General features: G+C 47.2%; 1 protein-coding gene across 1 annotated transcript in view; it reads left to right on the top strand.

Moving 5' to 3' along the window:
- The first annotated feature begins 2053 nt into the window (after positions 1-2053).
- The window catches only part of HOMEZ (homeobox and leucine zipper encoding), a 44527-nt gene continuing 31794 nt past the window's right edge, over positions 2054-14786 (top strand). Inside the window, 1 exon segment of the mRNA XM_075319114.1 lies at positions 2054-2254. The gene's annotated coding sequence lies outside the window, so the exon portion shown is untranslated.

Raw genomic sequence — 14786 nt, 5'->3', positions numbered from 1 at the left:
AGCAAAATCGCGGCAGGAACGGTCACATGACCGCTCTGAGCTGGGGGAGAGGGGCTGACAGCAGTGCAGGTAAGTGCTCACTTTCTACTTACCTGCCCCAATGTAGCCCAATAGGGTAATAATAAAAAAAGTCAAAATAAGCCGGATAACCCCTTTAAGTATTTGTTTGCAGAAAGTTCTGCACCAAATCTGCATCTCCTGGCAGAAAAATGCATTGGGGCCAATGTGTGAAATCACTTCACTTGAAGCCATACTGTTAGTTGCACAAGAGTTAACATCATAGAAAATAAGGGGGCACCTTTCCCCTATTCGGATCATCACCAGCAACAATAGTCCATTTCAAGAAAGAAAGAAAAAGAATTGCTGTATTTAGGGATCAACCAATAAGACATTAATTTTTTGGCCCTTGAGGAAGCCACATCTCCAGTGGCGATATGCGTGGGCAACACCCCATACTTGCGCCGATCCTGAGACCTCACACCACCTTAAACTTGAACTTCTAGCAAGGGGTAATACATCTTGGTGATGACTTTCTGGATTATTCTGGATAGTCTGTGACTTACCTGGTTTAACTATTGAATTGGGTGTATTGATTTCATTATAAGGTTATCTTCATCCCCTTCTTTTGCCAGTATTTTGTACTTATTATATTTGATTTATTGATGGTGGTGCCAGATGGGGTATGATTCTCGAGTACTATATGGCATAGGGTTTGCAGGGACAATTTGCACACAGGTCCTGCATTATGCCTGTGAATATTATTGATTTGTACGTCTAGTGGAGTTTCATTCGGGATCTTGGTGCTGGGTTCCTAACGTGGAACTATGTACTGGGGTGTTTGTTGACTGTTTTTGTTATTTTTCACTGTTTGGATATTTTTGTATGTTTAAAATTGGGGCCAATAAAGTATATTTTTGATGATCTGAACAGAATCTTATTGGTTGATCCCTATATACAGCAATTCTTTTTCTTTCTTTCTTGATTTGCACAAGAGTTAGGCTATGTTCACACACTGCGTTTTTGGTCCGTTTTTGCTGCAGAAATTTGAGAAATTCTTGTAACCTTTCTGCAGACATTCCCCAGCAAAACCTATGGCAAAAAAATTAGCTGTGCGCACACTGCGTTTTTTTCTTAAGAAAATTCTTTCTGTAGATGTTCTTAAGAAAAAGAATGAGCATGTCACTTCTTTTCTGCAGCTAACTGCGTTATTTGCCATAGATAATTGGCACAATAACGCAGGGAGCAACCAGCGGTGAAAACGCACCAAAAACGCACCAAAAACGCAGGTGCGTTTTTGGTGCATTTTTTAACGCAGGTGCACTAATCCTTCACTCTTAAGAAATTTCTTAAGAAAAATCATTTTTCTAGTGTGAACATAGCCTTAAGGCGCATTAACACCTAGCGTCTGGCGGCTGGACAACCCCCGATCAACTATCTGGAGGCGACTGTTTAATGCCCCGATTGTAGAGGAAGACCGCACTTCAGATGCATGCCCCATGATCAGTGCCCACAGGCTGCCACTGAGCAATGTCCACAGAATGACAACAGTGATCTTTGGGGCAAAATGAAAGTTAGTTGACCTGAATGACAGTTTTGCTGAGTGAGTGGCAGTGATTACAGAAACGTGGGTTCCTAGGAGCCCATGTTCATGATAATCTTGCAGTGTAAATGGACCTTTATAACAGGGGACAGTGTGCTGGTGTGTTGTAAGGGGCCATTTGGATCATGAGCAATGAAGCGTGCTGTGATTCACAGAACAATAGTGCCTGGCACAGCACACTGCCAGGGGCCAGTGCATGTGTGACTGGGTACAGATTGTGGGCACCATGTTGGCAGGGCCATGTTCACCTTCCAGCCATTCTGTGCAGTTGGCCCATTATTACTGCTGACAGCACTCCGCAGGAATGACCCCGTGCAGAGCTGACTGCCCCCAGTGCTCGGCTACATCACGCAGCGGCCATTACTGCTCAGATGCTGGTGTCACCTCCTCCTCCTCCCAGTCCCACTGCTGCCAGCTCCCAGCATTCTCAGTCCGTCCCTCCCTTCCTGTTGATGCACCAATCTGTGTCCCTGTGTGCTGATCCTGGCAACGACCCCCTCCCAGTCTGATCCCGAACAAGCACAACAACGCGGCTTCCGACCGAGAACCCCCTGTGTACGGACAATCTCTCCGCCGGCGGCGATGTTAGCGGGGGCGGCCGGTACAGGCGCTGCTGTGCCCGGTGAGGTGAGCTGAGGAGCAGCCCGGCACACGGTGAGTGCGTGCTATATGTATCGGTCACGTGAGCCGCCCTCCCGCCCGCCGTGGGCTACGTGTGTGTTGTCTTCCTCCACGTGTTGCCCTGCGCCCGCTCCTCACCAGGCTGCGCCCCACTGCCAGTCACCTTGTATACCCCTGGGTGGCAGCACCCCCGTGTATCCCATATGTGTGCACAGGTGTGCTGCCTCCAGGGTCACTTATCATAGGCCTCGGGGGCAGGGGACAGTTATAGTGTGTTAGTCTATCACTCCTATTGTAGGATGATTTTGGGGAATGCGGATTTCCCCTTCCATTAATTGCCATTATACGTGGGGTGGGATGATTAAAAGTATAAGTGCCCCTATCACCTGTGCGATGGAAACCCAGGAGGGGCAGAAAATCCTCATACCCCAGTGTGTATTGATAGTCCCTTTACTATAAAGATATCTATGGATGATGGCCATCAGGGGGTCCAAGCATTGTGCCCAGCAGCCAACCACATTCTTTATTTTTATATAGCGCTAACATATTCCGCAGCGCTTTCAATTAGTAGTTATCACATGGAGACCTTGTAGTGGAGAAGTTCTATGTCCAGTACTGCAGAGACCCCGGTAATCCTCACAATATGGGGCTCCTCATGATTGTCTCCTGGCCCCCGCCGTGCATTCAGCTCCTCTGCCCCATTTACTGTTTTGCAAATCTCCGCACAGCAGGTGGCGAGGAGCATCCCTGGCAGTAAAGGTCCTGAAAGGACATATTCGGGGTAGGCGGGGCCCAGTGGTTCCACCCCACTAACCATATATAATGTATTGCCACAACAGTTGAGATGTGGATCCATTTCTGATGTAAAGTGACGGCATGCTGGGAACGTGGGGTAAGGCCTCATCAGACCATACCACAAGCGGCTTTCATGGAGAAGTAACTTTGCATTGAAGCTCTGGATTTCCTCTTGTCAAAGTGGAGCTGCCCCACACACGTACGTCCGAGCAGCACGGATACTATTACTTTTGGTAGGGCACGCTCTTGTGACAAGGGGTACAATAGCCTTGCGTACAATGGAGTATGCTCACACTGAAGCTTTTTTCCATGTGGATTTTGGAGCAGAATTTATTCCAAAGAGTCATGTAAAAAAAAACAAACAAAAACAAATTGTTTGAATACTTTTCCTATTGTTGTCACTTTAAGCTCACCCATAGGGCCTGTATTATTCCATGTGGAAAAAGACACAACATGCCTGAAAGCAATGCTCCAAACTTGACTTCTGAATCAACTGAAGCAGAAAAAAACAACCCACATCAAACACACTGTGAGCATACTCTAATGATATCACATTTATTTCAAGGAGGAGTAACAGATGACAAATACAATGGGATTTCTATTCAAAGATGATTCAGAATGATCTTAAAGCACCACTCCAGCTTTTTATTTTATTTTGCTGCTGGAGTGGTGCTTTAAATCGAAGTCCCGCGCCATATACCCACTTTCCGCCGTCTTCATGTATTTCCATCGTTGCTCCGGTCAGTTTTCTGCAGTTTGTGACCTTGTGGTAGCTCCAGTGTTTCAGAGCATGCCAGAGGTCACAACTCAATACAAGTCTATGAGAGCCTCGTTCTTGCTCTCTTAGCTTATCTTGAGCACTTGTGAAACAAGTCAGAAGTTCTAGGCACAAAATAGGTCAGTGGGACAGGAGCGGCACCAAAAAAAGCATGAAAACGTCGGAGGATGAGGATAAGACAGGGCACTTAGAATTAGAGCACCACTCCAGCGCTGAAAAAAAACAGAGTGGTACTTTAAAATCAATTGTCAGGAGAGCTGACAGTTCCACTTTAACCCAATCATGAAAATGCCCAAATGTACAAGTTATCTAGCAGGCAGACAATGTGTCTTCTCCCTCTCCCCGTGTGTAGTGTGTTCTCAATGGGGAGAGGGTATAAGACACTCCCACACCACGGAAGTATTTCATCTGTAGGAACCAGGGCTGTGGAGTCGGAGTCGTGGAGTCGGAGTCGGAGTCGGAGCTCATTTTGGTGGAGTCGGTATAAAATGCACCGACTCCGACAATATATAATAAATTGGGGACAGGAGTGCAATGCAGAATGTGCTGAATATTTTACTAAATAATAACATTTAGTATAATGCTTATATTTAAGTGAAAAATTTATTGTAGTACAATGTGAACATCAGACATTTAATTGTTTTTATGATACAATAATCAAGATATTTGGATAGAACATAAAAATATTTATTGGAATACAACTTTAGAACACAAAAAACTAATAAATTGTAAATATGTAATATATATATATATATATATATATATATATATATATACACAGTGTATATACACACACAAGATATATATGTAATCTACTGTATATTACATAGTGTATTACATATTTACAATTTATTACAGTTTTTTTTGTGTTCTAAAGTTGTATTCCAATAAATATATTTTATGTTCTATCCAAATATCTTGATTATCGTATCATAAAAATTATTAAATGTCTGATGTTCACATACACATATTCATGTACTACAATAAATTTTTCACCTAACTAAGCAATATATGTAGGAGCCGGAGTCGGAGCCGGAGTCGGAGCCGGAGTCGGAGTCGGTGCAAGAGAATTTGAGGAGTCGGAGTCGGAGTCGAAGGTTTGGCTTACCGACTCCACAGCCCTGGTAGGAACAAAGGATTTGGTAATGTGGCCATCCAACATTCATATTTCTTCCCTTTTGCGACATTTGCCGTTGAAGAAAGGTCAGGAATCATCACATCGTAGGCTAGTCCTGCTGAAAGCGGCAGGTCAAGCTGACATCTAATGTGTATAGCCACCTATTAAAGTCAGGTTTTTATTTAAAAAAAACAAAAAAAAGTGATGACAATGTAAAATTGACTGTCCAATTGTCTATTATAGGGGACTTGGGACCCTCTCCTGACAGATGTGGGGGGAACAAGAATCGGTATGTCGAATGTCAGTGTGATTCTTTTGCTCTCTAGGTAGATAAGCTGCTGCCATTAAGGCCCAGTCACACACAACGACTTACCAGCGATCCCGAAAACGATGCGACCTGATAGGGATGGCAGGTAAGTCGCTGGGAGGTCGCAGGTGAGATGTCACACAGTCAGATCTTACCAGCGATGCAGGAACAATACAGGTCGCAGTAGCGACCTGTATAACGATCTCAGCAGTCACTGTGACCCTGTCACACAGTGTCAAACACAGCGATGTGTCCTGCCCAGCAGGACATCGCCTTTAAAGAAAATGGCCTGGACCATTCTGCAACGACCGGCGACCTCACAGCAGGGGCCTGATCGCTGGTAAGTGTCACACATAACAAGATCGCTAACGGGATCGCTACTGCGTCACAGAAACCGTCACTCAGCTGCGATCTCGTTATGTGTGACGGTACCTTTAGGCTATGTGCCCACGGGACTCTGTATCTGCGGATGTTTCTGCATCACAATCCGCAGCTTTCCCCTGAATCCGCACCTTTTCTTTCATAGGTGTGGATTTGCCGCGGATTTTGCGGGTTTTTTTTGTTTTTTTTTTATAGGGAAAATCCGCAACAATAATTGACATGCTGCAGATTTTTCCGCACGATTTCCGCTGCGGAAAAATCCGCAGCGTGGGCACAGCATTTCCCAAATGCCATAGAAATGGCTGGGGAGTAGCTGTGCTGCAGATTTCTGGAAAATCCGCGGCTTTTCCGCGAGAAATCCGCGCATTTTCCGCAGCGTGGGCACATAGCCTTAGTCTGGCACTGTCTTTCCTTCCACTGGCAAATGAAACTGCGGCACACTCAGTATAGCCTGAGTGTATTGGGGGAGAAGGCAGAAGAAATAGCTGCTAGCTAAATGAGAATTTAACTGACCACTATTAAAGGCTTTTGGGTGGCTTCTTATGTGTAAAGTAGGCTTGTGCCTGTTGTCATGTTCCCCCAATAGATATGTGCTATGGTTTACCGTATTTTTCGGACCATAAGACACACTTTTTTTCCCTCAAATGTTGGGGGAAAGTTGGGGGTGCGTCTTATGGTCTGACTATAGGGCTGCGGCTGGGAATGAGGGTGCTGCAGGTCATCGGGGGCACGAGCAGGCAGCAGCAGCGCCTGCTCGTGACCACGTGGGCCCGCTCATTACATATGCACGCCCATCCTCCCGCCCATCTCTCAGCGCTGAAGCCGGCACTGACAGGTGGGCGGAAGGATGAGCGGGGACGCGCGCATAGTAAAGAGCCGGCCGCATGATCACCCCTGGCAATTACAGCCTGGAGTGATCATGTGCGGCTGTATTCACTGCCCCCCGCGCGTCATTACCAGCGCGGGGTGCAGTGAATCAGTGCACTCACCCGTCCCCCTGCTGCACGTGATGTCTTCCTGTCTGTGCCGGTCACCTGATCTGTGCTGGTCAGCTGATCGGCACAGACAGGAAGACATCGCGATGCAGCAGGGGAACGGCTCCACACACACAGATCAGCGTGCCAGAGAGGAAGATGATCGGCTGCAGGGAGTGAGGAAAAGGTGAGTATAAACGTTTATTTTTTTTCTCTGTGCTATAGGATACAGGCCATATACCAGGATGGTATATGAGCACGATGGGGGCATATAGCAGGATGGGAGTATATGAGCAGGCAGGATGGGGGGTATGTAAACAGGCTGGATGGGGGGGGGGTATGTAAACAGGCTGGATGGGGGGGGTATGTGAACAGGCTGGATGGGGGGGGGGGTATGTGAACAGGCTGGATGGGGGGGGGGGGTATGTGAACAGGCTGGATGGGGGGGGGGGTATGTGAACAGGCTGGATGGGGGGGGGGGTATGTGAACAGGCTGGATGGGGGGGGGGGGGGGTATGTGAACAGGCTGGATGGGGGGGGGGGGGGTATGTGAACAGGCTGGATGGGGGGGGGGTATGTGAACAGGCTGGATGGGGGGGGGGGGGGGGTATGTGAACAGGCTGGATGGGGGGGGGGGGGTATGTGAACAGGCTGGATGGGGGGGGGGTATGTGAACAGGCTGGATGGGGGGGGTATGTGAACAGGCTGGATGGGGGGGGTATGTGAACAGGCTGGATGGGGGGGGGGTATGTGAACAGGCTGGATGGGGGGGGGGTATGTGAACAGGCTGGATGGGGGGGTATGTGAACAGGCTGGTTGGGGGGGGGTATGTGAACAGGCTGGATGGGGGGGGGTATGAACAGGCTGGATGAGGGGGGTATGTAAACAGGCTGGATGGGGGGGGGTATGTGAACAGGCTGGTTGGGGGGGGGGTATGTGAACAGGCTGGATGGGGGGGGTATGTAAACAGGCTGGTTGGGGGGGGGTATGTGAACAGGCTGGTTGGGGGGGGGGGGTATGTGAACAGGCTGGATGGGGGGGGTATGAACAGGCTGGATGAGGGGGGTATGTGAACAGGCTGGATGGGGGGGGGTATGTGAACAGGCTGGATGGGGGGGGGTATGTGAACAGGCTGGATGGGGGGGGGTATGTGAACAGGCTGGATGGGGGGGGTATGTGAACAGGCTGGATGGGGGGGGTATGTGAACAGGCTGGATGGGGGGGGTATGTGAACAGGCTGGATGGGGGGGTATGTGAACAGGCTGGATGGGGGGGGGTATGTGAACAGGCTGGATGGGGGGGGTATGTGAACAGGCTGGATGGGGGGGTGTATGTGAACAGGCTGGATGGGGGGGGTATGTGAACAGGCTGGATGGGGGGGGTATGTGAACAGGCTGGATGGGGGGGGGTATGTGAACAGGCTGGATGGGGGGGGGGGTATGTGAACAGGCTGGATGGGGGGGGGTATGTGAACAGGCTGGATGGGGGGGGGTATGTGAACAGGCTGGATGGGGGGAGGGTATGTGAACAGGCTGGATGGGGGGGGGGGGTATGTGAACAGGCTGGATGGGGGGGGCATGTGAACAGGCTGGATGGGGGGGGCATGTGAACAGGCTGGATGGGGGGGGAATGTGAACAGGCTGGATGGGGGGGGAATGTGAACAGGCTGGATGGGGGGGGAATGTGAACAGGCTGGATGGGGGGGGGGGGCATGTGAACAGGCTGGATGGGGGGGGGGGGCATGTGAACAGGCTGGATGGGGGGGGTATGTGAACAGGCTGGATGGGGGGGGTATGTGAACAGGCTGGATGGGGGGGGTATGTGAACAGGCTGGATGGGGGGGGTATGTGAACAGGCTGGATGGGGGGGGTATGTGAACAGGCTGGATGGGGGTTTATAGGAGGATCATTACCAGGATGGGGTACCTTAGTAGAGAATTTGGGGACATTACCCCCATAACAGTGTCAGCAGCAGATCCTCGCCCCATAACAGTGTGTCATGACCACATTTTTTGCTTAAAGTTTTATTTTCCCATTTTCCTCCTCTAAAACCAGGGTGCGTCTTATAGTCCGGTGCGTCTTATAGTCCGAAAAATACGGTAGTTTGCTCTGTCTTCTAAAATAAGTACCGTCTGTAGAGATGATGCAAATCAGCACCAGATCCAGCAGCCACAACAGTAATGTCGGATGAGGGGCTGACACCTGCCTCCCACTTGCCAGCATTGGCAGCTCTTCTTTTGATTAGCCGGCCTGGTGCAATGTCACACTGCAAGGATGCCATTGTGCCAGGATGGCTAATCAAGACAAGTCGGGGATGCCATCAGGAAACAGTCAGTTCACAAGACTTCCGCTTAGCATCAACGCATTACTGACTTGGCTTCTGGACCGGGCATTGTAAATCAATTTGCACACTCTGATACTCAGCCAATCCAAATATTTTATTTTTTTTAGGTTATTTGCAAAGCTGGACTTAAAATGTTAGGTGTAGATACACAAAAAGAAAAACATCAATACACTAGTACAGTGGCGTCTCATTTTAAAGGAAATCACCAGGATTCTACTGTCACTTTATCTTAAAGGGCTATTCCCATCTCTAAGATCCTATTCCCCCTATTCCAATATGTAGTAGGTGTAATAATAATATTGGCAAATACCTCCAATTAGAAGTGCCAGGGAATCCTACAAGAGCAGCTTAACTGTATGGGTTAATCAGAATCACTGTAATTGATGGCAGCCATGCACTGACTACTATTTGACATGAGTTTATATGTAATTGGTTAATTCTGAACACAACCTCTGCCCCATTTATAAAGGGGTTTTCACACTTATGCAACCACATTTTATTTTTATTTTCGCTTTCAAAATGATTTGTATATTTTTCAATGGATTTGTACAGATTATGGGTGACTACTTGGACAGCCGCTTCTCAGTATGTATCTTTTGCCCATTTAAAATAATATACTCCGGCCCCACCCCCTTTCCAGCAGTGTCAGCACGTAGTCTCCCGGGATCGCGCAACAGTGATCGTAGCTGGCAATCAGCATCCTCTTCACTATCCCCGCCATTGGACAAATTGCTCACATCCAGAGGAAGTGAGTGCTGCTGCCTTCTCTTTCTTTATCCGAAGGCAGGAATGGCATCGGAGGTGAGTATAAGTGTTCTTATTTTAAAAGGGGGAAACGTACAGTATGAGAACAGGTTACCTGAATAGTAAACAACCCCTTAAAAAGGTGGGAAAAGCTCCAAGAAATTGTGGGGAATGATTCTTACATGGCAAACAGCTGGCATTTTAACTCAAATATGTAGGCTTTTTCATTCACAGTACATATGGTGGTGCTTGAATGTATGTGAACCCGTCAGAATACTCCATATTTCTGTATACATTTGGGCTAAAACTACTGTACATCAGACTTTCACACACCACATAAAAAAAGATAGAGAACCAAATCAAACAAATGAGTCAAAAATATTATGTCATTTTAATTGAGGGGCTTGTCCACTACTAGAACAACCTCTTCTCATTCTACATGCCCCCCCCCCCATTTAAAATAAAAAAAAAGCTTATATTCACCCCTATTAGTGGCGCAGTTCCAGCGTTTTCTGGGCTCGTGTTCCCGGGGCTCTTGAGGTGGGGAGAGAGAAGGCCGCAGATGTTGGGTGTGGGGCTCACATAACGTCATAACCTCACATGAGCCTGGGGAATACAAGCTGGAACGGCGCCACCACCACCGGAAGGGAGTATAGGCTTTTTTTTATTCCAAAGAGAACCTATCGGCAGCATTTTTCTAAGTAAAGTACAAACCGGGCCATATTGGCGCTGCCATGCTGATTAAACTTATGCCTCAGCTGAACAAATCCTTTTTGTATATTTTTCTAATCTGTGTTTATTGGGGAGAGATTGCGGTTAGAGATCAATCTGCACAAGCACCATCCATCCTTATTTAAATTTTGTGCTGGTGCTGTTCCAGCCTCTGCAGCGCTTGCGCAGATCGATGTCTTGACGGTCTTCTGGAAAATAGCGCAGGCAGCTACACATACACAGATTGCTCAGTGACCCTGGCACCATTTTACTGAAATCCACCATGAGATCAATCTATACATGTGATGATCGGGCAAAGACTGCACCAGAAATTTAAATAAGTATGAAGAAAAGACACCCAGAGGCAGCGGAGGGGCCGGAAAAGAGCTGAAGACCCTACCCACATTCCTTATCTATTGGTCCACCCTGATGCAACAATATATGAATAGAAGAACATGTCAAACACAGATTAAAGCCAGGGTCAGACAGCCATATAACACGGATGAGGATCGCATCAAAATGCCCGTACTGGCCGCAGCTCTCCTGTCCCGAGCATAACAGCTTCATGTCTTTCTATGCAGCTCTCATGCTCAGGTCAGGAGAGCAGCCAGCCAGTCTGGGCATTTTGATGCGATCCTCGTCCGTATTGTATGGCTGTGTGACCCCCGACCTAAAGAAAATATACAAAACTAATTTCCTCACCTCAGGTATCCTTTTCATTAGAATAACAGTGCCAGAATAGCCCTGTCTGTACTTCATAAAATAAAATGTTGCTGACCGGGTTCTCTTTAAATAAGGGAAACATTTGGAATGAGAAGGGGTTGTTCTAGTAGTGGACAAACCCCTTTAAAGAAAGGAAAGTATCCAGTATCGCATGTCTGTGAGTGCTTTAGAATTAGCAGATCATTTAAAGGTGAAATTAGCATCTGCTCTTGTCAATCAATGGGTTGACAATCAGGTGTGAGTGAACTACCTGTTTTTATTTAAAGAACAAGGATCATTTGGTCCTCATTTGTTGAAGCGTATCTTAGAACAAACAGATTTCTGAGGACCTCAGAAGGAGAGTTGCTGATGTTGATTCTGCTGAAAAAGATTCCAAATCCATTTCTAAAAAGTTTGGACTGCAGCAATACACAGTCACTGAGTACAAATGGATGTAAAAGCTGAGAACAAAGCGTACAAAATAGGGTCTTACCAGATATTAAAAGTGTAATGTGCAGGAGATTACACTCACCTTATGGAGTTGTGAAAGTCAAAACCCCTATGCCAAGATAATGGCAGCTGCCGCAGATCCACGGGCAGAAATCTTCAGTGCTGGAGAGGAAAAGTGGGGTTAATGCCGTGCTGTCGCCAAAAAGGAGTAAGATTGTTGATTCATTAATGTAATTTATTTTATATTATAGGTCTATGCGTTTCAGGGCTCAAGTCCCCTTCTTCAGGACCACAAAAGTAAATCAAATGTTTAATTTTTCTTTTGTGGTCCTGAAGAAGGGGACTTGAGCCGTGAAACGCGTAGACCTATAATATAAAATAATTTGTTAATCAATCTTCCTCCTTTTTGGCGACAGCGTGGCATGAACCCCGCTTCTCCTCTCCAGCACGGAGTACCAATGGATGAAATTCAAGACCATTTTTACCCTCTTTACCATTGGTTGACCAATAAAGGTTACTTCAGGAGCAAGGCCTATAAAAGTCCATGATGCCATAAATGAACCTGAGCCTCTAAGAACCTAAACGCTTCTTTTACATTAGCTAATATTCATATGCTTTAGTCCACCATCAGAACAATACAGAAGCGGCAGTGACACCTTGCTTTTATATTGAGAAAAGGGAAGATTAACAGAGTACAAACCTAAAATGAGCAATTGTATGTACACCGTGCTATGTAATAAGATGATTGCAATACATTAAGAGGATAAAAACTTTGATGGGAGTGTTTGTTAGCTTTATTCAGGACCTTTCACTCTATTTTTTTTTTTTTTAATTTAAATTGCGAACATCCTTCAGCTGCTGCTGTTGCATTACTTCTGTTAGGCTGCTTTCACACTACGTTTTTTTTAACATGCGCCATGAACGTTTTTTTGCTGCAAAAGTGGATCCTGTTTTTACAAAGAAAAACGCATGCAAACGCATGTTATTTTGCAGGATCCTGTCACTTGAAGTTTATGGGCGGGCATTGAGAGTCATGTGATCGGGAGTGAGGGGAACTGAACAGACTGGGAGCCGGCATCTGACAGCTGCGGACGCTGGTAACCAAGGTAAACATCGGGTAACTAAGCGAAGCGCTTTGCTTGGTTACCCGATATTTACCTTGGTTACCAGCGTCCGCCACTCTCAGGCGGGGGAGAGAGGGAGGGGGAGAGAGACTGATCACGCCAGGCTGGTTTCTGGGCATGCTCAGTAGAGCAAGCAGGATCCTGTCTATAAGCATGCCAGCGTTCACATGCGTTTGCGTGCAGTATAGTCAGGATTCAGTGAAAAACAGTATTTGGACGCAGCTCAAACACGCTACAAGTAGCGTTTTTGAAAAAAGTTAAACTGCAAGTCGCTGCATCCTCACTATAACACACGCAAACGCAGGTGAACGCATGTTGACGTGAGTCCATTGCAACTGCATTGAAATGAAAACGCATTTGCACTGGATCCGTTTTTGCGTTAAAAAAAGTTCATGACGCATGTTAAAAAAACGTAGTGCGAAAGCAGCCTAAGATTTCTTTGCAAGATTTGTTTTCCACTGACTGAGGGGTATGTCACAGAACCTCTCGTGGACCTTCTTTTTTTTTTTTTTTGTCTGTACATGTTCCCTCTGGAATGGAAAGTGCTGCGAAATATGGTGGCGCTAAAGAATTTAAACATTTGTTTCTCCTCTAAGACACTGGCCAATGAAAACATGGCCGCATCATGGAGAGAGGGAAAGGAAATGCCAGCTGCAACCTGGCTCTGAGTTCTTTTGAGACGATATTTGTTTCAATTGAACACGCTAAGGCTATGTGCGCACTAGGCGTTTTTGCCGCGTTTTTAGCGGCGTTTTTTACCGCGTTTTTGTGCTGAAAACGCAGTGACATTGCTTCCCCAGCAATGTCAATGGGTTTTCAGAAGTGCTGTCCTCACACAGCGTTTTTTTTTAGCTGCGTTTTTGTGGTGACCACAAAAACGCAGCATGTCAATTATTTCTGCGTTTTCCACTGCGTTTTTCACTCATTGAATTCAATGAGATGTTAAAAACGCAATGAATAACGCATATAGCCGCGTTTCTATGACTAAAAACGCAGCTATACACGCAAGGGGTGGGCACTACAGTGACGTGTACAGGAAGAGGATTCCTTCTGTTGGTAAACACAGAAGCATGAATCCTCCCGGTACCGTCACCGCTGCTTCCACCTCCCGTCCTGTGCATGTCAGCTCCGTGCGGCGCCATGTCTGGGCGGGAGGTGGAGGCAGCGGCGAAAACCAAAGTGAACAGTAGAAAAATAAAAAAATGTCATATACTCACCTGTCCGCAGGGTCCCGGTGCCATGCCCGCTCCCATCTCCTCCCGGTCCCGCCGCTCTGGCTGTATGCAGTCTCCCCGGCCGGCAGGACCTTGCTTGCAGGACCTGGCGCTGATCACCTGATGCAGTCACCTGACGCATCAGCTGATCGCGGTGTCGCCGGCTTTTTCGCGCCCGGCCGGCTATCAGCTGATCCTGCCGTCAGGGGACTTCATCAGCTGATTACCGGCAGCTCCGGCAGCGATCGTATAGGATCAGACTCCTGTCCAATCGATCGCTCCAGGAGCTGCCGGTAATCACCACAGCACATAAGTGAGTATTATTATTTTTTTTTTTTCTACTGATGCATCAGCTGACTGTATAACCGGCTTTTATACAATCAGCTGATGTGTCATGTGATTCAGGCACTTGATCCTGACACATCATCTGATCGCTTTGCCTTCCAGCAAACCGATCAGATGATATTGGATCCGGATTGGACGGCGCGGGACCCTAACCCAGGATTACTGCGGAGGGGGGTTTATTTCAATAAAGATGGAGTCACTAATTGTGTTGTGTTTTATTTCTAATAAAAATATTTTTCTGTGTGTTGTGTTTTTTTTTTATCATTACTAGAAATTCATGGTGGCCATGTCTAATATTGGCGTGACACCATGAATTTCGGGCTTAGGGCTAGCTGATAATATACAGCTAGCCCTAACTCCATTATTACCTAGCTAGCCACCCGGCATCAGGGCAGCTAGAAGAGTTGGATACAGCGCCAGAAGATGGCGCTTCTATGAAAGCGCCATTTTCTGGGGTGGCTGCGGACTGCAATTCGCAGTGGGGGTGCCCAGAAAGCATGGGCACCCTGCACTGTGGATTCCAATCCCCAGCTGCCTAGTTGTACCCGGCTGGACTCAAAAATTAGGCGAAGCCCACGTC

This window comes from Anomaloglossus baeobatrachus, chromosome 1, assembly GCF_048569485.1.
Source record: "Anomaloglossus baeobatrachus isolate aAnoBae1 chromosome 1, aAnoBae1.hap1, whole genome shotgun sequence".
NCBI lineage: Eukaryota > Metazoa > Chordata > Amphibia > Anura > Aromobatidae > Anomaloglossus > Anomaloglossus baeobatrachus.
This window is presented reverse-complemented; position numbering and strand designations above follow the sequence as displayed.